Source organism: Molothrus ater, chromosome 11, assembly GCF_012460135.2.
Source record: "Molothrus ater isolate BHLD 08-10-18 breed brown headed cowbird chromosome 11, BPBGC_Mater_1.1, whole genome shotgun sequence".
Classification (NCBI taxonomy): Eukaryota; Metazoa; Chordata; class Aves; order Passeriformes; family Icteridae; genus Molothrus; species Molothrus ater.
In genome coordinates, this window is record NC_050488.2 from 17132689 (window position 1) to 17155079 (window position 22391).

A 22391-nucleotide genomic window follows, 5' to 3' on the forward strand; every position below is an offset into this window, starting at 1 on the left:
AGCTACGATCAGAGTAAAAGAAAAGATTTTTAACTTTTAAGTTTATTTATAAAAACGCAAACTAGCATACGCAAGTCACTTTTTATTAGAAATAAACTTCAGCGATTTATTGTAGTTCACAACTCAACACTCACTGCTAGAATAAATCCAACCGTTTGGTTTTCATAAACAGATCTTGGTCACCCTGAATGATTCACACTTCCTGCCACCAAACTTGTTTTTATTTAAAAATATGAAATGGTAACGTGTCGAACGCCGGCACACGCACAGACAGGACAGTGTCGCGTTACCGAGGGGCTTTTCCCTGCCACCAGCACAAGGACAAATCACAACTCTCACCGCCTTCGGAAACAAGCTGGCCTTGAAGGAGTTAATCGCAGAGAGGAAGAGTGTATATGCACTTTGCTCTAAACTTACCACCCACTTCCTAAGGGTTCCCTCCTCCCCGCCACCACCACCCTCGAAATTTCAGCTCACTCGCACTGCAACGCTGACACCGAGCCCGGCTGCGCCGAGATCCCGTTACATCCATTTCGCCGGGGTTCACAGCACCAGTCAATGTCAAAAACAAAGCTCACTCACTTAATTTCCCCCTGGTAAATTGACTAGCGAATCCATTCAGCGATCCCGGTTCCTGACATTTAAACCTGACACTGTGTTTTATCCGGCTCCGTGCACTTTCCCTCTTTCCTCGCTCTTCTTCCCAACTCCAGCGCTGCGGCACAGCCCGCCCGACTACGCGCACCCGCGACTGTCACGACAGGCGCCAGGCGACACGCTCCGCTCATCACTTCTAAAAAACCCCGGCGAGTAGCGGGGCGCACACGCCGTCCCTCCCTACCTCCCTCCCTCCTCCTCCTCCTCCTCCCGCGGAGGAGCCGGGACCTCGCGGCTCCTCCAGGCCGCCGCGGCTCTTTCCGCCACTTTGCGCGGGCCTCCCGCCCCCGATCCCCCCGCGGGGCACCCACCTGGGCGGCGGCGGGCGGCGTGCGGCGCGCCGGGCCATGGAGCGGGCTGGCGGAGCGGCGGGCGCGGAGCGGTGCGGAGCCTCCGCGGGCGCGGGCGGAGTGCGGGGCGCGCTGCTCGCGGGCTGCCGCCGCCGCGCCGCCACCCGCGCGGCCCCGCCCTGCGCCGCCGCGCACACCCCGCCCCGGAACGGGGCGCCCCGCGGGCCGCCCCCGCCCCCCGCCCGGGCACCGCCGGCTGGACACCCCCCCCGGACCCCGGGGCGGGGGAAAGCGCCGGCACAGCGCGCTCGCTGCGCCCCGGGCGAGAGCCTCCCTGCCCGCCCCGCAACTTTCCCGTCTCCCGCGGAAAGTGGCTGTCGCTCTCCCGCTGTCTGCCCGACAGCTCTGCCGCACAACCCCGGGATTTCGGTATCGGAAAATAGAACGGAGAATAATAAAGAAACAAGCACAAGGTGCTTCTGACCGGAGTTTGCACCAAAGCGGGGTAGAGCTCCCGGCCTGCGGCGGAAGGGGAGCATCTCCCCCTTCTTCCCTCGGCCGCGCCTGGGGACCAGCGGTACCCGAGTCCCCCTGCCAGCCCTGCCCGGGGACATCCACGGCCACACGCATCTAAGGCAGCCGAGCCTCGACCTCCGTGCGCCCCAAAGCCGCTGTGTTTGGGTCTGGGGCACCTCTCAAACGTGCGGTACGCCTCACTCAGAATAAGCTTCACAAACTCAGGCGGGCGAGCTCCAAGTAATGCTTGTCCAGACGAAACCCAAACTCGATCCCCTGTTTGTGCGCTCTCTAACCCAGGGGTTGCCACAGACCTGGTGCCCTGTTTTCCCTTCCCCAAAAAGCTCCCATCCATAGCATATGCTGAGTTGTATCCCACAGAAATCATCGAGTCCAACTACTTCATCTCAGGCAGCAGTATTTGGTAAAACCTCTCCCCCCTATTTCAATTACAGTTTTTTTACCTTTTCACATAGTTTCTGAAGACAAAATTGATGCAGAGAGTAACTCCTCGGTTACTTCACGTGCAAGAACAAGAGCAGACAGAGGCTGCCCTCCACCATTCCCAGCAGAACCTCCCGTTATTTGCACGAGTCGGGGCTGTCAGACAATAGCCCCATTAGTGATGCTGCTGAAGAACCTCACAAGAAGCAAAGACAAAGGACCCAATTTACTGACAACTTGTGATCTGATGTTAAATGGGATGCGATACGGATTGCTTTCCACCCTAAAGTGTTTTCGTGTCAGATAACAAATTTATTAATGGGATTTTTTTCAGGTCACAAAAATGTGACCCCACCCTCTTATGAATATTTAATAAGGGACTAAGGGCATCTTTTGCAAGACCCTAAATCTGCCAGAAACAGCCTACATGAATCAGAAAGTGCCTGCCTCTTAAAGGGGCACGGACGCCCTGAGCAGGTCAGCACAGACAGGGCATGGGAACAGCCAGGACTTCTCCGTGTTATATCTGTGCAGAGTTGAGCACACACGTACACACACAGCCCCCGACACACCGGGAGCTCAGCAATAACATAAACCATAAAGCATGCAACACGCTAGTAATAATTATCACCTGTGCTTAAGAGAAACCCTTCCTGTCCTGGACTTCAAAGTAATCTCGAGGAACTTGGATTGCTTTGGGAAATACACAACAGAATACACAGACTTAAACTTTTCAACAGTTCTCTTGTGGACCACCTCCTCCTTCCTGCTGTATTTCTAAGAGAGTTGCTGTGGCAGCGTTCCCAGCAGCCCCGACGGCAAAGGAGCAGCGTTTGGAAGGCTCTGAGTGTTAACACACCCTGACCAACTCTGCAGCCAAAATGAGCAGGGGGCTGCATGCCCAGGCAGTCTCTGCAGATCATCAGGGGATGCTCTACAGATCCTAGCTGGGAAATCTTTTGATCCATCTTGTTTTCCTCAGCAGAAACTTCTCACCCAGACAAGCCTCAATCCTATTCTCACATCATCAATTCTTACTTTCCAGTATCTCCATATCCAGGCACACAGCTCAATCCAAGGCCAGTGCCCTCCTTCTGCCCTGGTCACCAGCTCATCACACACCTGTGAGCCAAGCTCTGCATTACTCTATTTATAAAAAAAGGGGATTCTATGAAGCCTATCACTTTGCTCAAGACATTTCTCTTCTTTCCAGGGGCAAAGAAAAAGTGTAATGTGTCAATGCAAGCCCAAAGCTGTGAGAGCTTCATGTGAAGCAAAAGCAGTGCTGGCTCTGGCACTGACAATTCTCCTGAGTCTTGGTCAAGCCACCTAGGAATTTTGGTGGCTCTAGATATTTTTTAAAGTCTCTGATGTTGAGGATGCCTCTTCCTCTGAGAGCTCAGTCTGCAGTGTTTCTGGCCTGGCTTTGCAGTGGCCTGCACCATTTCAAGGCAGTCAATGGCCCCAACATCTCTGCCTCCTCATCTGCATAATGGGGATAATATGACTTGTTTCAGGATCTTCTATAGACCAGTATTTGCAAAACACTTTGAAAATTGAAAGGTGCTGTCTAAGCACTGAGTGCTGGCCACAGAACCTGCAAGCCATATTTTTAAAGCGTTTTATACCCTTTCATATAAAAGCTTCATACCTGCAAGCTCAGCCAACATCTGCTCTGGGCTAAAAACTTCAGCCTTAGTAACAGAGATGGTAGCACTTATTAAGCAAGGTCACCATGAAATATAATGCATTTCTAAGCCAGCAAAATATTTTAAAAGACCAAGAAGAACCATAAACTCCCACTTTAATTCCATTCAATTACAAAGAGTCATCACAGACAGAGACCATCAGACAGGGATATTCAAAACAGAACACATAAAGTAATACATTAAAAATAACTGGGAGAGAGCGTGGCAGACTAGATGGCTATTTGGCACTGTGTGCCCATGGGATCTGATCCATATTAGGTGGTGGTATCTTTTACCTAGGTGAAAGAAAATTATCACTGGATACTAAGCTCTAAGGTCCAAGTGAGAGGAATAGATCATGAATTACAACAAGTATAGTGGAATAAATGATTTTCCTGTGCCATTATTTTACATGTACACTTTATTCACAGACTTTTGCAGGTACCTATCCATGCAGAGACCTCAGACTTGCCTACAGAAAAGCCTCAGCTGCCTGCAGGGCAGGGAAGAAAAAAAGAAAAGACATCCACAAAGTGCAATCTTCTCCAACCAGAGTCAACCTGCCCCAAATGAGTCAATTTTATGTCTAGTTCTAATATGAGGCAATTTCTACCTAAAACAGCAATACATCTGCACTTAGTCCTTGAGATGTTCTCCTGAGCAGGCACGGCCAAACAGGTCCCACTTTGCACTCTGGCAGCTGGTAGTGGGCCAAATCCTGTGCCCTGCTTCCCAAACAGAAATTTGGGAGTAATTCAGCTGGATTTAGGTGCCTGTGCTTCTGTGGCACAGAAGAGCCCACCCGCCCAGCGGGGCCAGGCCAAGCCTGGCAAGGGCAAGTGCCAAACCAGGCTGCTCAGCCCTCGGACTGCAGCCATGGGCTGCTGAAAAACCAAACTGCTGTTTGCAGTTCTGAGGGAAAGAGGCCATCTCGGATATTATTCCCACTCCTGGATCCCCAGGCCCATTTTTGTGGGGTTAAATCATATTTTCCTGTTTTGAGAATGCTTCATTTTCCCTTGCTGCTGTTTGAAAGACCTACAAAAACAAATGGGGAAAACAACTGACTAAACAGGAAACAGTGAAACTTACAACCCACAAAGTGCTGAGAAAAAGGACAAAGTAAACAGTTTTTTGGGTCATTTTTAATAATCTCAGCTAATGCCCTCATGGTAAAATATCTTCAGGCAGAAATGTGATTTTTAGGCTGATGGTGTCTAACAAAACAGAACGCCAAAGCAATTAACATTTCAGTAATCCTTGTGTCTCTGTTACTCTTCTTTTTTTTTTTTGATGTGAAACTGTCATTTTTCTTACTGGCCCTGCAAATTCTGCATGAACAAGGCTCTTTAAATCCTCTCAGTGTTGTACAATGGTTTAAATTTCACTTCATGGCATGCTTTAAATTACCATTCACATCTTCATTTAATGCATCATTTTATAATGCCAGTGTTACTGGTTAATTTATATATACACAGCAGGATGTGTCAACATTCAGGTGAGTTATGAATATGATTGTACAGGAGTTATGGAAGACATTTCAGCAAAATTATGGTTCCCTCTAAACATAAAAATATTAATAATGAATCAAACATCACAGGTAAACAACAAATTTTATATAATTGCTCCTCCCCATGCTTCTAGATAAATAAATAAATAACTATGGCATCATTTTTGCTGTGCATTCATATTTGATTGATCTTAATAAATTGCCATCTCCTTTCCTAATAAACTGTAATCTCTTGTTTCCGCCACAAAGTAAAATTTATTAGCACACTCTTCTACCAGCAGGTCTGCATCACTCACAACACAGTGTGCAAATTGTTCCATGTATGCTTGGGCATTATTCATAATTTATTTTTCTGCCCCAAAGTACACAATATATTGAGAGGTAATCACCACTAACTGTTCTCAGTTACTTTCCTTAATTATGTGAGATGACATTTATGTCACGTACAGTACAGGAAATGCTGCAGTTTCCACTAAAACTCCATTTTTTAATTTTTTTTTTTTTTTTTTTTGCCATGGGTTGAAACACAGTGTTCACACAGAGAAAACCTTCTTAGGACAGGAAAGACTGGGGGTGGTATCGTGGTATCTGGTAGGAGATGGGAACACCTCCACTTGAAAAGAACAAGCCCTGTCTACCAAAATAACCCACTGGGCATGACAACAGCGATGGCTCCGAGAGGAAAAGTAGGTGTTTTGTCGTGATGTTAAAGTTGCCATGGTAAGAAAAAAAACCACAGAATGAAACATCAACAAAACAAATGTCAATCAAACACATTTTTGCCTGTTAAGTATTAACCAGTGAACTCCTGGCCACCCCAGATCATCTCCTGCCCAGTGTCCCAGTGCAGGCAGGCGGGTGGAGGGCTGGAGCCACCCCAGGGTCCCCAGCTGGGTGTTTTGGGCTGGATCACCCCGGTTTGGGGCTGGTGTGGAATGCACTGCTGGAAGCACTGCCCTCTCCTGGTAATCTGCCTCTCTCATCAGGAGACTTAATGCTTCACCTCACTCACAAAGGATCCTCTTTAAAAACCCAGGTCTGCTTCCACAACAACTCAACCTACACACACGAATGTATCACCAGAGATATAAATTACAATAAAACTGATTAACTATGGGTCCCTTTAGGTAGTAACACCTATCAAACCATTGTGCTCACAGTCCAGAAGTGCTGAGTTCTGTATTCTGGTACTCCTGTGAGAACATCCTCTATCACCACTGGGCATTGTCATTTTTCACTCACTCTGTTGGGAACATGTATGAGAGTATTTTCAATGTATTTCAATAAAACACCTTCTTAGCAGTAATGGGCCACTGTTCCCATTTCAGTGGTCCCTAAGGTTTCATGATACAGTTTATTTAGCTGGCTCACAGTTCCAAGTTTTCTTCCAATATTCAAAAGCTATTTTTATTTTTTTTAAAGAAGGCAGCCAAGGGAAAAGCTTTTTCTCTTCTTTAAAAAGCAGAACAGTTAAGTTGATACATGCAACAACAAAACAACCCAAATTATTTCCTAAAGAGGTGTTTAGTCAACAGCCCTCATGTTAGATAGGAGTGCACAGAAAAGCTGTGACACTGCTGGTGCTACACAGGGATGGACTCTGGAAGCAGCACTGGGATCTCTGCTCCTGCTAGAAAAAGCACAGTGACTCTAGGAATCAAATGCATATGGAAAAAGAGCTTTTTAGGAAGCAGGGCTTGGTGAGGACATGTCCTCGTGATCACCACCCTGTGATGCTACAGAGTGTGCTTCTCCTCCTCCTCCTCCTCCTCGCTGTCTCTGGGTCAGCAGCAGCCCCTCACTAAGCCCAGCAGGACAGGGAACGGGAGGGGAGGAGGAGGTGTTGCTGTTTTGGGAAATCAAGGCTGCAGGGCAGGAGAAGCCCCAGCCTCAGCACAGCCATCCCCTGGCCTTTGGCCACGGCAGTGATTTTGACGGTGCCCATCTGGTTTCACAGGGGCGAGACACCGGCAGCCGCGCTGGCTAAGCAAACAGCCCGGCCACAGGACTTTGCTCCCGATCCCTTGGGCTCATCCCACCGGCTCAGAGGCCTTTGTGCATCGCTAAGCAGGGCTCACTGCGTACTCTGGGCTTTTCCTTTGTACTTCACTCCAGCCCTTCATAGCGCAGTGCCACCATCTATCCCTTCATTCCGAATAAACTGGCCCAAACTCAAGGACAAGGCTCTCCCTCCTGCTTCCCTTCTCCAGGCAAATGCAGCTCCTGTCTGTGAGCAAGGGTTATGATCCATCAACATTTCCTATCCAAATCCAGCTGCTGCTTATTCTGATCCTTTCCCCTCCCCTGAGCCACAAGAAAAGAGAGGATGCTGAGAGGCAGCAGGTCTTAGAGCTGGAGAGGATGTGGTGTGGCAGCCAGGACCTGCTCCTTTGCTGCACCCATCATGGCAAAAGATAAACAAGTAAATAAAATAATTTTTCTGTGGTCCCTTAAAGACAAAAAAAAATGGCTTCCCGTAGCAAGACAGATCCCTCAAACGAGTCTAAAGATTTTGGGTTGGAAAAGCACAAACTCACTGCGAAGTGTGTAACAGGAGAGGAATACTACAAAAATTGATCTCTGGAAGGAGACAAAAATTCTCTGCCCTCAAACTCATCAGCTTCTGGGGTGGAGGGTGGCAGCAACTTCACCAACACACAGAGCCCTGAAGGAATTCAGGACACCTGAGGCACCAAATCCTTCACTCGACTGAAATTGCAGGGTGATTAAGCAGAGAGAATGTAACTATCCAAACTGTAATTTGGCCAGCACAATGGATTTAACACCCCTATTCTTGGGAGGAAAAAAAAAAAAGTACTGTATTTGAAGTTCAAAATCTAATTAACTATTTGAGAAAAAGAATTCTGTTTTTAAAAGAAAATTCCTAACAATATAAAGAGAATTAGTGCCAAAGTTTTTGAAGAACTGCATAAAATGGTATGAAAAACGTATGATATTGTAATAATAGGAATGACTGGATTTGCTCAAATGTTCCTTATACCTTATAATACAAGAATAAAATACAGTGTAAATCCTTCTATCTACGTAAGTTCCCTGTACAGAAAAATCTCTCCTTTAATAGGTTTACACCTTTAACATGTATTAGTTTGGAAAAGTCCTAGGGTATAATTGCACATCTTGGCTTGGCATATTAATAGCTGTTCCCTTCATTTACTGATTTCTTTTACTGGTCAATTTGCTGTTTTACTACATTGCTCTTACAGCTTGGCTTCCCCCCTGTGCTGGGAAGGGCAGAGGGGCCGAGCTGGCCACGGGCTGTGTGTGCTGCCTTGGGGAGGTGGCCTTTGATACCTTGAACCCGGCCATCTGCAGGAATGATGCTCGTCTGGGATGCGGCATTTGCATCCAAGTTTGCCAGCAAGCTGCAGGTCACAGGCAGAAGCAAGCAGAGCTGCCCTCACTTCCAGGAAAATCTGTGCAGAAATACTCTACAGGCCCAGGAGAGAACGAGCCAAGCAGGGCTTGGTGCCACCTTGCTGGTGTCCCTCCAGTGCCCCCCAGAGCAGCTGCTGCTGCCAGGCTCCTGACCCTGCATCCCTCCCCAGGGCATTTCCTCCCAAATCCCCTCTGCCACCTTGCATCCCTCAACTCCTTCCTTGCTCAAGGCTTTTCCTGTTGTTCCAGGTTTTGCTCTCTGCTCCCCTGGAGCTCCAGCCCTATTGCTCCTCCTCACATTCCTCCCCAGGGCTGGAGAGACCTGGAGAGATGCTCACCTGGCACGGGATGCTCTCCTCACTCCATCACACACCTGGGAAAGGACCATTTTCCCTGTGATGGACAAGGGACACACCTAATGATCTGTGCTGCCAGTCTCCACAGGTTGCCTTTGCATCTCTCAGCTCCAGACTCACAGCAAAGTTCACATTTGCTAAGCCTCTGTCCAGTTTCTACAGGTTTTTCGACAGTTTAAGGGTTTTCTTGTGTTATAGTGGAGCCATTCAGTTAATGGCTTCTCAGCACTGCCATTATAAACCAGAACTTTTCAGGTGTTTATTACTCAGCTTTAAAAATTGGCTCTATGCTGAAATTTGGCAAACGAAGTGTCAGCCTAGGAGAAAATTTTATTTTTTGCCAATTTTATACTCTAAAAAAAAAAAAAAAAAATGACCCCACTTTGCCCTCCATAAAAACGCAGCTTTTGCTGCCTCAATGACACTGGTGAAGTAACAAGTCAATATTGTAATAGTGCCAGCAGAACTGAGTGATTTAATGCCTAAAATTGCTTTGAAGGTGAAGAGTGCTATTGAGCTGCTAATTATTAACCATTATTACTGATCCTGCCGCACAACAAAGATGCAAACAGAAAACAGAGGGAATATGAGACATCACTGAGAAAACAAGGCAGGATGGGAATGAGGGTCCAGTGCTGAACACAGAGGAGCTGCAAAACAAGAGTCAGGAGTCTTGGCAGGGTGGGATCCTCCAGCCAGTGCAAGAAGAATGAACTGATATGGAAATATTATTTTTCGTTTTCCAGGACAGTATTTCAAACACAAATAAAATACAAGTGACACAGTGTAGCTTGCTCCATGCCAAAGCTAGCAACGGTGTGGGATCAAAATCAGCTCTAAACCAAGCTGAACTGAGGTCAGTAGGAACCTCATATTGCTCAGCTGAAGCCAAGAGAAACTTTGCCATTTTATCCAACATGTAGAAGACAGAGCCCCGAAGGTGCTGAGGACAGGTGACCTCGCCTTAGCTGCCCAGCAGTCAGATATCCACACAAAAATGGGCTGGGAATTTCAAAGATCCCAAAAGACTTACATCCTCCAAATTTTCAGGATTCTTTCAAATCCTGTGTGCACAGGAATAGCAGCATTTGAATCACACACCCCAAAATCTGACCTAGGTTGATCCGACTTGGCTGTGTGGAGGGAAATGTAAGCGATCTTCACTCTGAACGTGTCCAGCCACTCACTCCACTGTGCCACCTTCTGAGGGGACTGTGGTTCCGTAGCAGAAAGGTGACAGACAGGGTATTTGTGCTCTGAGGGAAGGGTGAGGAGCAGGAGTTGAGTGAGGCCAGGGCACGCTGCCATTTGGAATGTGCTGTACCAAAGCAGCCATGAAAAGTCACCGGGGCTGCTTTCAAACACAGTAAAAAAGAAAAAAAAAACCAACCAATTTATCTTTCTGGAAACTTTCTGCTTGTCTAAGTGGCAGCTATTTAAATACAATTAACAAGCAAATGATTTTAAAATTACAATACATTTAGTAAGGCAGCATCACAAACAATTTGCATCTCATTAAAGTGTTTGAAGCTGCAGAATCAACCTCCCAAAAGGGCTGCACATCAAGTGGGAAACACAGCCACAGTCAACAGCTTCTGCACTGTCCCGTGACACTGGACACACAGTGGGAGGACAGCAGAGGGGGGGCTCAGAGTCCAGCTGAGCCCCTGGCTGGGCCACCCCCGTGGGGAGTTCTGGCCACGTCTCTCAGCACAAGGACAGATGCCACAAGCCACAGCCTTGCTGGAAGTGGGTGTAAAACGAGGAAGGAAGGAAGGAAGAGGGTGTGTGTGTCTGCGTGTGTGCATGTGGGATGGGCACTTTTTAATATACATTCATGAACAAAGAGTTTAAAGAGATTTCAAGCTACTTACTCAGCTATATATGTAATTAAAAGTTTATAGATTACCCCGCCACAACCTTCTGAGATGACTGCCAGGTTTGGACACACATTAATTCCCAGGAACCTCCTGCAGAACAATCCCATACTGATGCATACAGCAGGAAAAGCCTCAAAGAAGTAACAGTTTTAAATTCTTCCAATTCACTTCCAACTGTGATTTACTGTGGTGGCTCCATTTAACCCAGAGGATTCAGGAGCACTTCCCAGACCACAGACCATCTCCCCTCGTGCCTTTGGCTTCCTTTAGAAAGTCAGGCTGATGTCCTGCTGGATCCATCCTAGGATACAGGTTTTGCTAAGCACAACTCCCAAATGGGTACCTGTGGGGGCCAGGGCTGCTGGTTTTGCTGTCAGTGCAGCTCCTGCCATACAAGACCCTTCTGTTCTAGCCCATGGAGAGAAGTGACCTGGTAGGAGGCTGGTGGGAAACTATTGCTGATGGGTGGAAAGGAATATACACAAGATCTCTACAGGTGATGCATGAACTAATTCCTAGATGAATGAGGAATGCAGCTAAACAGCCTTAATTTCACTTATCAGAAGATTTGAAGGTGAGGATGTCCACAGGAGAGGATGTTGCTGAGTAAGTCACTTCTCACAATCACTCTCAAAGCTGACACTGCCAGCACTGACCTACACTCCAACCAGACCTTTAATCCAAAAGCTTGCTCCAAAGCACTGCACAAACCGAAAAGGCACAAACAATACCTTCCCTAGAGTTCAGCCCAAGTTCTGAAACCACCTTTCACTTGCTGAGCCTCTGACTCCACGGGCTGTGGGGCTGCACACGACAACTGCTGAACGCTGCACAGCACAGTTACACACAGCGCTGGCAGGGCACAGCGAGACAAGAGTTTACAATTGAATCTGCAGAGGAAATTCGGGTAAGTTGAATTATCCATCTGGAAGCTGGCCAAGGGCTGGGACTACTCCCAGAAGAAGCGACGGGTTTTGCTCATCCTTTGAGAAAGGCAGCACCTCTGAGCTGCCCGTGGCTCTCGCTCGCTGCTCCTGCAGGAGCAGGGCCAGCACATCCTCTGTGCTCCTCCTGGCAGGGAGGCTTTCCTGGCATCCAGGGATCTTGTCCTGCTGCTGAGAGACCCATCAGTGGTGACAAGGTCACTGATACCCTGCAGTGCCTCTGCAAGGGGTGTGGCAGCTCGAGCCTGGGATGCCCAATAAAAAGTGAGATGGAAAAAGGAACTAGTAACAAAAACTACAGGTAAAAGCAAACCAGTCATCATCAGGTGCATTCACTGCTCTGGGCACTGCACACCAGAGAAGCTGCAGAGCCCTTTGGGTGGTTCTCAGGTCTCTCCATCCCTGGTGTCGTCACAACCAGCGTGTGTCACCCCAAAACTTCCTGCCTAGAGATGCCACCAACTATTGACACAGGCCTTGTGTGTGCTTCTTTTTCAGACCTGTGGTTTTGTCGTTCGTCAAAACAGGATACTATTTAAATGTACAAAGCTACGATTTAAACAAAGGTGAAATAGTTACTGCTGTTTTAGCAACCAGACATCAGGCTCTGCTCAAGCACACACGTTTTTTTTGTTTTTAAAAGCCCTCAGTCCGCTTTGCCAGCACGCTCTCCCTGCAAACCTGGATGCGAAGACAAGTGTCTAAGCAAAACAACACTCACTTTCTATGAATTACTGAACATGTGTAATTCATTTATCTGTAATATTGTGCTAAACTCAGCTCCAATTAAACAAACGAAAACACCTGCTTAGCACACATAGATCTTTCCATACCTCAGGGGAAGACACATCAGTGTGCTCTGTAGTACAATCTGGCTCAGAAGCCTACACTAACAATGCAAATCTGGGATTTTTCTTTTTTTTTCTGAAATGCACATAGGCAAGGAGATAAAAAAAAATCAGATGGAGATTTTGGGGATGGAGTATTTGTGTTTGGTATTTTTATCTCTAGCACGTGCAGTTCTGTGATATTTAAGTGCTCACTGGGGGCTTCTCATGGGCAGCTGCACCTGAGGGCATGCAGCACTCCAGGGAAAAAAGTGGGATAATGAAAACTTTAAAACACACTTAACTGGCCCCAGATATTATGATACTGTAAAACTACCAAAGAGACCTCGTGTTGACAAATTTATTGAGCTGGGGAGAAGAAGAAGTTTCCTTTTCTTGCTTAGCTTCTGGACCACAGGCATCCAGCAGCTCCATGGGACTTCCCTGTTGTCCCCCCACATTAGGGGGTCAGAAACAAAAAGTGACACACAGCGAAAATCACAGTGACACACTGAACAGGGACACCCCAACACGGGGGCTGAGACCACCCCTGGCACCCCAGGTGTCCCAGCAGCAGAATTGTGACACAGCCTCACCTGACACACGTTTTGGACCAACAGAGGGTTTCCCTTTGGGATGCCTTGGCAAGAGGGGTGCCGCGGTTGGTTTGGGAGCAGCTGCCATCAGCAGAGCCGGCAGCCTGCCAGATCCCCTACACTTAACTCATTTCCTATTCTTTACTCACTGCCTGCAGACAATGGGCTGTCAATCAGATCCCCACCAGAACATTTACAATTATCTTCCCTCTCCCGCACCTCAGCATGGCCCCAGGAGCGGCTCCATCCCAAACTGTTCACACACGAGCCATTTTCAACTCTTCTGTCACCAAAACTGCCCTGACTCCAGAGGCGGGTTAGGAAATTGAATTTCCTCGTGTTTTCAAATAAAAGTACTGCAGTGGCAAAGCACAGAAGCAAAAGAGCAGGCTTCCTACAGGTGTGAGGCAAAAGCAACAAGGAATGGAAAACCTGCCCCAGTAATTATTACAGCATTCTGGGCAAGGACAAAGGCTGTTTACTGCCTTTTTTTTTTCCCCCTCTTTTTTTAAAGCAAAATCAAAGTTACAAACTGAAAGAGTTTTTAAAAATTATTCTTGTTTTGTTTTTCTTCCCCTTTTTTTATTTAGGACAGGGTGGTCCTCTCTGCTCACTCCTGCAGAATTAGCAACAAACCACCACCACAATTGTGCAGCTGGCCTTGTGACCATTGCTGAGTTCTCCCAGAAGAAATTGGTTTGTTTTTCCTCTGGGTAGACACAGCTGAGTGAAGGACTCAAAATGAGCACACTTTCCAAGTAAAAAATAACAGTGATGCAAGTCATAACCATACCTTCCCTTGTAGTGGCAGTTGCTGACAACGTGATTTAAAAATATCTGAACTATGTTCTGCATGATGTTAATGCTCCTATTCCAGAGAGAAATCCCCAATACCTTCGGGGCACTTTCCAAACACTGAAGCCTGAGAAACTGTCCAGGATGGGCCCACTCCTAAGAGCACTGAAATCATTGCCATTGCTAAATTAGGAGAAAATCCGTACAGTCATCATTCACTGCACTGTGACTTCACTGATTTTCTGCTCCACTGTCTGCTCAAGGGTCAGCATGGTTAACAGCGAGGAGATATTCCCTCTCCTATTAATTGATCTGGACAGACATCTTTGATGGCTGTCAAACAGAAAGGTAACTAGTGACATCATGGCTTTTTTTTTTTCCCCCTTTTACTTTTTAACGCTTGCACAGAAAATTTCTACGACCTTCTCTGATGAAAAATAACCTGTGTGATATTTCCCCTCTCCTTTAAAATGTTTATCCTGCTCCGAATCTGCAAAGTGTGATATCATCAAGGAAGGTCAAGCTTCACAGGAGCTAATGGCTCTTGCTCCCACCACTTTGAAAAGACGAACAATAGTCCCTCAAGTGCTGCTGCCAGTGGCACAGCAGCAATTCACCATGGAGGGTGAGAAATCTGAAATTAAAATAAACTGCTTAAAACTTGCAGATAGAGAGGGGGGATGCAGGAGAGAGAATAAAACGGGACAATCTCTGAACCCAATCAACAAAGCGCTCATTGTTCCAGTTTAAGGCAAGTAACACAGCAATAAATATTGAGCCAAGGAAGTTAACCTGTATCCACAGCCTTTGAATAAACACCAAAGCTGAAAGTAAAATCCATGCCAGGCCTTTGGCTCTTGCCAACTCGTGCTTTACTCCTTCTTGCTTGGCTTTGTTTTTTACTTTTGGGGATTTTCTTTGCCTTCTCTCCTGTTATTCATACCTTCCTGTAGGAACTCCTTATCACACAGCAAAAGGACAAACAGAAGGAACTGCCTGTGCGCAAATAAACTCAGTTGTGTTCTGTAAATCTACCTGGCTGCAGGTAGCTTGGAAGAAAAGGGCTGGGAAATTCGGGGGTTCACAGCCCCTGTGAAGCCAGGGAAGACCCCAGCTCCTTCCCACACCCCTTCTCCCCACGGTGACCTGATGCAATCCTGCAGACCTCTCTAACCATCAAATCCAGCTCAGCGTTTACCCTGCAGGGTAGCACAGGCAGCATGAGGCACCTCTGCAAGACACCGGCACGTTCATCTCTCTTACAGAAGTTTGAGCATTCAGCTCTTGATCTGAGTACAAATAAACGTCCTGGTTAGTTCTCATTTTTCCTCAAGTGGTTTATCCACTCCTGTGCCAACACCTCAGCCAGTAATACAGGTTTTCACAGCAAGTATTAATTCTGGCTTCACTTTTAAATCACATTTTCTTCATTTGAGCATATTATATTCCACAGAACCAGGCGTGAGCATCATGCAAAAGGCATTCTGGTCCACGGTTGTGAATACAGCTGTGTAGGCAGAGGAATATTTGTTTTCCAAGTAATTTGTGCACATTCACAAAATTACAGCTGTCTGCAGTTCTCCCAAAATATCTGTCCTGATGTTTACAAGCCATAAAATATAATCTGCCTTTTCTACAGTTCCAACCAGTAAAATTGGTAATTTATATATTTATATGTACATCATTATTTTTCTTACAGATTGCCTACTCCCCATTACATACTGCCTATGGTTTTTTCCCCAATGAAATATGGGAAATGTTCCACAAGAATTTCTGATTTTTGCCTTTTTCATGACAAGACCCAATTCCTTTCAGTTCTATTCCTACCTGTCTGAATGCACAAAACTAGTCTCTAGGACAGCAAAGTCCTTGGGATAAAATTTTCCAAGCAAATGTGGAAATGTGCACTGCACCTGCTCAACTGACTCTGCTTAAAGTCCAGGAGGCCAACCACAAGTAATTCTTTTGCCCAGAGTTTTGATCGGCAACAAAATGCACAAAACCAAAAAAATAATCATCAGAGAATCACAGAATGGTTTGGGTTGCAAGTTACAAGCCCCCTGCTATGGGCAGAGATACCTTCCACTAGACCAGCTTGCTCCAAACCCCGTCCAACCTGGCCTTGAACACTACCAGGGACTCCTGCTACTGGAGTGACTTTGGTGTAAAACTGATTTAAAAGAAAAATCAGAGGTAGGAAGCTATATCCATCTCAGTGGGATCCCTCAGCTCCAACATACTCAACATACTGGATGGCTGTCACTTAAACCCAGGTCAAATCTGGCCCAAGATGTTCAACTCAGTGCTACACCCACCCAAGAGGTCCACATGGATGCACTGATGTGTCATAAAAGGCCCAGCATTGAGATAAACCATAGGTTAATAACTTAAATCTGCAACTGCTTAAAAAAATGTCAGACAATGACAGAACTGGCAAGGAAGCACAGCTTTGATAATTTGTACTGCTTTTAACACCCTCAATCCGTGTGCTCTGCTGCATTACGTACTCCATGCGTGCTGGCACATGGCATGAGCTACACAGCTGCAGCATGGATCTCATGGTAGAACACGAAGGAAAAAACTTTCTGAGGGGCCAATGGTACCAAGCTACAGCACCAGTGACCTCGGTGGCATCAGTGACCTCATCAGCTCCAGTACAAGTATCTCTGTCTCCTGGCTCCCCCCTCCAGCACCCATCACTGCCTGAGCTCCTCCCATCATCTTCCTACCCTGCTCCAAAGCAATTTCAAAACTTTTTCAGCTAGACATGCTAAACTCAGGATGTAGATTTTCCAATTAGTCTCTGTTTAAACATCTGTTGGTAGACTGCATTTAACATTAGTTATTTGAGAAAAGTGCAATTTGATTAGGCTGTCTGAAACGGAGCCAAAGTCTGCAAAATAATAGCTCAATTAAATTTTGTTTTGCTTTCATTTGTCTTATACTTTCCTGAGTGTGATACAGTTGCATATAATCAAGTAAACTAATTCCTTTCAAAATGAGATATTTCGGTGTTTTTCCCATCTCCTCTTAAAGTTTATTTAATAATCTATTCCATCTTCTCCATGCTTCATCAAACTTCAGCCTGACACAAAGTACATTTCTTTCTTGTGCCTTCAGTCTACTTTAATTTTCCAGGCTTTCAGTGACTTGAGATTATGCGCCATTAATGTTACACCTTAAATAGATTAGTAATTTATAAAAGGAAGGTTACACATATCAGGCAAATAAAAACATTTCAGCAACACAACAGCCTTTTCTTTGCACACACCTACAAAATATTTTGCCAACCTGACGACACAGCTGTAAAACTGTCAAGCTCCAAAGCCACATCCAAGCAGCATTTCCAATTGTTTCCCTGGGTTTAGTTTCTACTTATTCTGTTATGTTGCACTTGTTGCCCTGAACTTCAATATTAGCTCTAGAGATTTAAATACATGAGGCAAACAGCTGCTCTCCTCCACTCCAGTAAGCCAGATCAAAACGCCTTCTCTTTTTCTCTCCTGCCTCTTTTTTTTCTTTCTCTTTTCTTTTTAAACAAATTGCTGTAAACCAAGTATTTCTGGCAAAGTTGATGATTTCGGGGCAAAATTCTGCTCTGTGCTCATCACTGCAGACTTCTCCAATGCAAACTCCTCTCAGTCAGTGTGTGAGGAACACCAGCACTTCCCCATCCTGACTAAAGAAACCTTACCTTGAGGATTAAAAAATATAAATAAAAAAAGTCACAGCAACTTAGCTGCCATGTAGATGAGTCTATGATTTAAATTAAAACACTAAACATTTAAACTCACACTTCTGTTAAAAAAAAAGCAGCAGCATGTACTGTTTGAGAGAATTATTTTATCTGAAATTTTTGATACACAGTACTTTTCCTTTAGTGCTTTTTAAACATATTTGTTGCAAAGTGTGAACACAAAGGGACAAGCTGAAATAGGTATCTGGCAGGCTCTTCCCAGTGTGTGCTGCCGAAAGCCACAAGTACTACTGCAGTTGTGACAAACCTGTTATTTTGCTGTAGGAAGGCGAGCGACTCCTCCAGCACTCCCTGCCCTGCCACTGGCAGCCCTTCAGAATATTCCTGCAACAAAATAACCTTAAAAACCGAGAGGCATCTCAAGTCCATGGAAGTTCAAAATGGGATATGTCCTATTTAAAATGTAGAGAGCTACTAAATATGACAACCATTTGATGTATGAAAATTATTCACAACCAAAAACAGACAGTCTGGAAATAGCTGGGATGACTTCATTTAGACAGAATTACCCAAATCTGTTTCTAATATACACAGTACACATAATAAATTTTTACAATATGACAAGGAAAACAAACTTAATAAAAGTTCCTGATCTTTTGTTACACAAGCAAGCTATAGCCATGCTATGTTTATAATATTTTGCCCATGATATCACAGCTCAGTAACAAAAGCTAAGCACCACACAAAACAGTTTCTAGGTATGACTTCACCTCATGCCAGCACTGCACCCATCAGCCTGGCAGAACTACCTTCCCCAGCTCACAGCCCGTGCTTGCTGGGTTGATTTTGACTAAGAGTTTCCTTTTCTCCTTCTCCCAGGCTCCCTCTGCCTTGGGAAGCTGTGGATCTCTGTGACGGGAGTTTGTTTTTTTCCAACTACACCAGGACTCATCTGAACGGTAAGAGATTTTTAGCCTGTTTCCTTCACTCCTGGTTATTTGACAAGTGCTTGAAAACCCTGTTATAAACAATCTCTGTAGGAAAACAGATGATGTCTTACGATCACAGAAGGTAATTTTTTCAAGAACCCAACTTTTTGAGCATTTCCCAGATGCACCGCGTCAATCTTCCCGCGTTTGACTATCTCAGCTGGTTTTCCAGCCCGGGCATCGCGCCAGGCGGGCCGGACTGCCCCTCATTGTCACTTCTGTTCGATGGCACTTGCACCCACTGCTGTTATTCCAGGCTTCAGGAAATTTTCTAACCACTGGACAGGCTCCAGCACTGCGCACTAATAAGTTGCAGATTGCAGCACTCTAAGTGTGTGTGTGTGTGTGTGTGTGTGTGTGTGTGTGTGCATGCGTGTGTCAGATCGGGGCCACACTTTGTAGGAGGGGGGAAAAAAACAGTAGTTCAAAAATGCTGCCTACTCAAATTGACAGAAAAGTGACCCCTGCACTTCATCAGAAATTCCTGCAGACTGACAAAATAAAGGAGTTTGCTTTTATCACACACAGTAAGACTCATATGGAAAAATGGAAACACTACATCACTCGACCTTAGGTTGCCCCCTTTTCAACCGCAGATGAATATTATGTATAAAAATTGTAAATCAATTTGAGATGTATTAAAGGAGATTCTCTTTTTCTGTATTAAAGGTAATACCTTTTAATCTCAAGATTTATTTTGTAATGTCAAGTAAATGAGAAAGACTTAATTTCCGTAACTGAATTTTGTTACTCTTAAGTCTCTTCAGCATCTCTGCATGGTGTTCACAGAATTTCCTACCCTTCGCTTTGCATCAGGAAATAATGAGCAAGCGGCACTTACCCAACACTGAGTCACAAATATTTGCCTACATTAACAGAGCATTAAAAGCCATTTTAAACAACTTAAGGAAATTGTGCTAGCCTTTGAACTGTGATTCACTATTAGGAGAAATTAGGAAACTTTTCCTCTTCTAAAGGCAAAAATCAGCTGCCGTAACCTCCTTGTAATATCATTAGGTCCTAGAGCAGATTTTCCTCTTACAGATCCTCACACACAATAGATTTCTTTGCTTAATGAAACTACTTCTGAAATTTTCCTACACTCGGTGTTGGGTACTTTGAAATTTCAATCCTTTCACATCCTTGAACTCTCATCAACATTTTTTTCCAGACTGTGTCAATAAAATTGATTACTTGCAGTTCTGAACTCTGTTCTGCACATGGAAATAAAACAATTTGTTTTAAAGTATTTTCTGAAGAAAGCAGAACTTGGCAATCATATCTCCAAGATCAAAAATAAAAAAGAAGAAAGAGGGACAATCCAACCAAGCGAGCCTTGCCCACGAGAAGCAAAACAAAAAGAAACCTCTCCAGCAAACAAAAGAGAAGCGAGGTCCTGATTTCATGATTTTATCACAGCAGAAACGCAGGCTCAATCCCTGACATCCCCACATCACCAGGCTCGCTGCTGTCCTCCTGACTGATATATCTCCCTGTCGGATGTGAACGATCTTTTCGGATCATTAATACGTTCATTAATTTGTTATCAATCGCGGCTCGCTGTACTTGCGCCGTGCAGTCGCACACGGACGGACCCCTGGCTCCCCGGCTGTTGAGATGCCTCATACCTACAACCGATCTGTTGCTTTTACAAGTTTAATCTCGGTATTAAGGAGCTGATTGTGGAACCATGTCGCTATAACATCTTCAACCCAGCTGTACATCATATAAACCGCTATAGGAGGGGGCAGTCTCCCATCATTCCTGGCAGCAGCACATACCTTTAACTCCCTAATCTGTAATACTACAAAATACCGCTCTCATTTCTTCCCAAGCACAAGTGGACTACCAGCAAGGGTCCAACAGTGTTATTCCTAATTACCTTTTTTTCACTCTTGATCCTGTGGCGCTCATAATTAGTTACCTGGGGCTGCAATCCAATTTGAAGTGATGACAAGAAAGTGATCCATGAAAAAGTAATAAGTTAAATCCAATTTCAGCCTTCCTCTAATTAAATGCACATGGAACTAATGACTCAAACCCTACCATTTCAGTGATAATGGTAATTAGCGAGGTGGGAGTCACTCTCTTTTTTCAACACTGTAGGTGTAAACCACAAGGTAAAATGGCAGGAGCACTCTTAATTACATGTGTCATTTTGTCAGCAATTTACACATTTCTGACCAGTCAGGAAGGTTTCATTTGTTTTCCCCTTCCCCGAGGTGGGTAAGGCACGTTCAGGCTCTGGCACTGCCTGCCCCACATTCCCACTCCCAACCTGGGCAGAAATCACAGTTTTTACAAACCTGTTCTGTAAATGCTTAATGTCAAAGCAGAAAACCTGCAAGACAATGATACTCAGGATACTCAGGGTGCTCTAACAGCATACAGGGCTGAAAATGAGGCATCCTGGCTTCTACTTTGCCCCTCAGGACTGACTTCTTTCTAGCACTCAGATGCCAAACTCCCAAATATCCCAGCAGAGCTGCACACCTCAACACCACTGATGGCCTGCAGCTCTCCAACCTTGGGAGAGTCACTTAATATCTCTCTGTCAGGGTTTACATGGCTATAAAATGGGAATAATCATGTTTGCTGACAGTACCTCACACTGCCAGCTCTCCAAATATACAGGTATTTTCCTAGAAGCTTCATTTTTTCGAATCATGATATTACAGGATAATCACAGGCTTCTTTTAAGAATAAACACATTTGTCACCTGCTCAGTCTAAAAAACTGAATAGTAAATGCTTTAAAAAATATAAAAAGGCAGAAAAAAAGGCCCATAGGTGTCATGAAATAAAACTCCTTAGTATCAAAATTTTCAAGCTGATCATGTAATTTTGAGGATCTGACTCAGATTTTGTTCTGTTTGTGGGGTGGATGATGTCTGCATTTCACAGACACATTCCAAGAACTGACTAACATTTATAATTGGGTTTAGGGGTGAAAAAAAAAAACAAGAACTAAGTGGTTCTTTGGTAGAACCAGCAAAACTCAACTTTGCTTAATTTCTAAAGTCAGAAACAGATAATGAAAGATTCAAAGACAAACTTCAAACCCTGCAGAAGCAAAATCTTGACCCAAGCTGAGTTGGTGCCAAAATTCCCACTGGCTTGACTGAGGCCAGATTCTGATCAATTTCTGTATTGAAGAGTGAAACAGAGAGATACTCATACAAATAGAATAAAAATTTACTTCTGCTAAATCATCTGCTGAGACAACTTCTCTACCACTTGTTAAATTTACCACTATGTAAAAAAGGTTCCCTGGGTGTAAAACCTGAGACAACATAACTGAGACTTGTGTGCTCCAAGCGAAACGGAGCATACCCTGCCCTTCACCTCTCGGTGTTTATTACGTTGTCAAACTAAAGATTTCTAATTTCATTAAAAAAAAATACTAATTGCCCCCAACATCAAGCTACAGTGAGTTTTTTTCCTCTTGCCCTCTTCTATTTCTCGAGATACTGGAAAGATATATTAAGATAATACAGCATGCAAATTAAATTCTACAAAAGCCCAGCCAAAAGGCTGCTTTAAAAAGCAGCGGTATGCAAAGGCGAGGACAGCTCTGTCCTCTCAGCCTCCCCCAGTCTCACCCTGAGAATTTAAACCAAACCCAAATTCTTTTCTTGGCTGTGACTTAAAGGGGAGATTTATTTTTTTGTTTTGCCAAGTAAAAACAAAAGTTTCCATCCCAGTAATTTCATTATTTTTTCTCTCCAAACACAGGCAGGTTAATGATCAGACAAGAAATCTCATTTAATCACATAAAAAAAGTCAAGTGATGGGTTTGAATTGTGA

The 22391-nt window shown here is 44.9% G+C and overlaps 1 protein-coding gene across 9 annotated transcripts in view; it reads right to left on the reverse strand.

Moving 5' to 3' along the window:
• The window catches only part of FOXP1 (forkhead box P1), a 375365-nt gene that overhangs the window by 85513 nt on the left and 267461 nt on the right, over window positions 1-22391 (reverse strand). The window contains exon 1 of one of the 9 annotated variants that reach the window (XM_036390833.2): window positions 969-1047. The exons of 7 other annotated variants lie outside the window; for them this stretch is intronic. The gene's annotated coding sequence lies outside the window, so the exon portion shown is untranslated. Of the gene's footprint in view, window positions 1-582; window positions 641-968; window positions 1048-22391 lie in introns of those variants that run through there. One more of the 9 variants, XM_036390834.2, reaches the window with a different exon arrangement.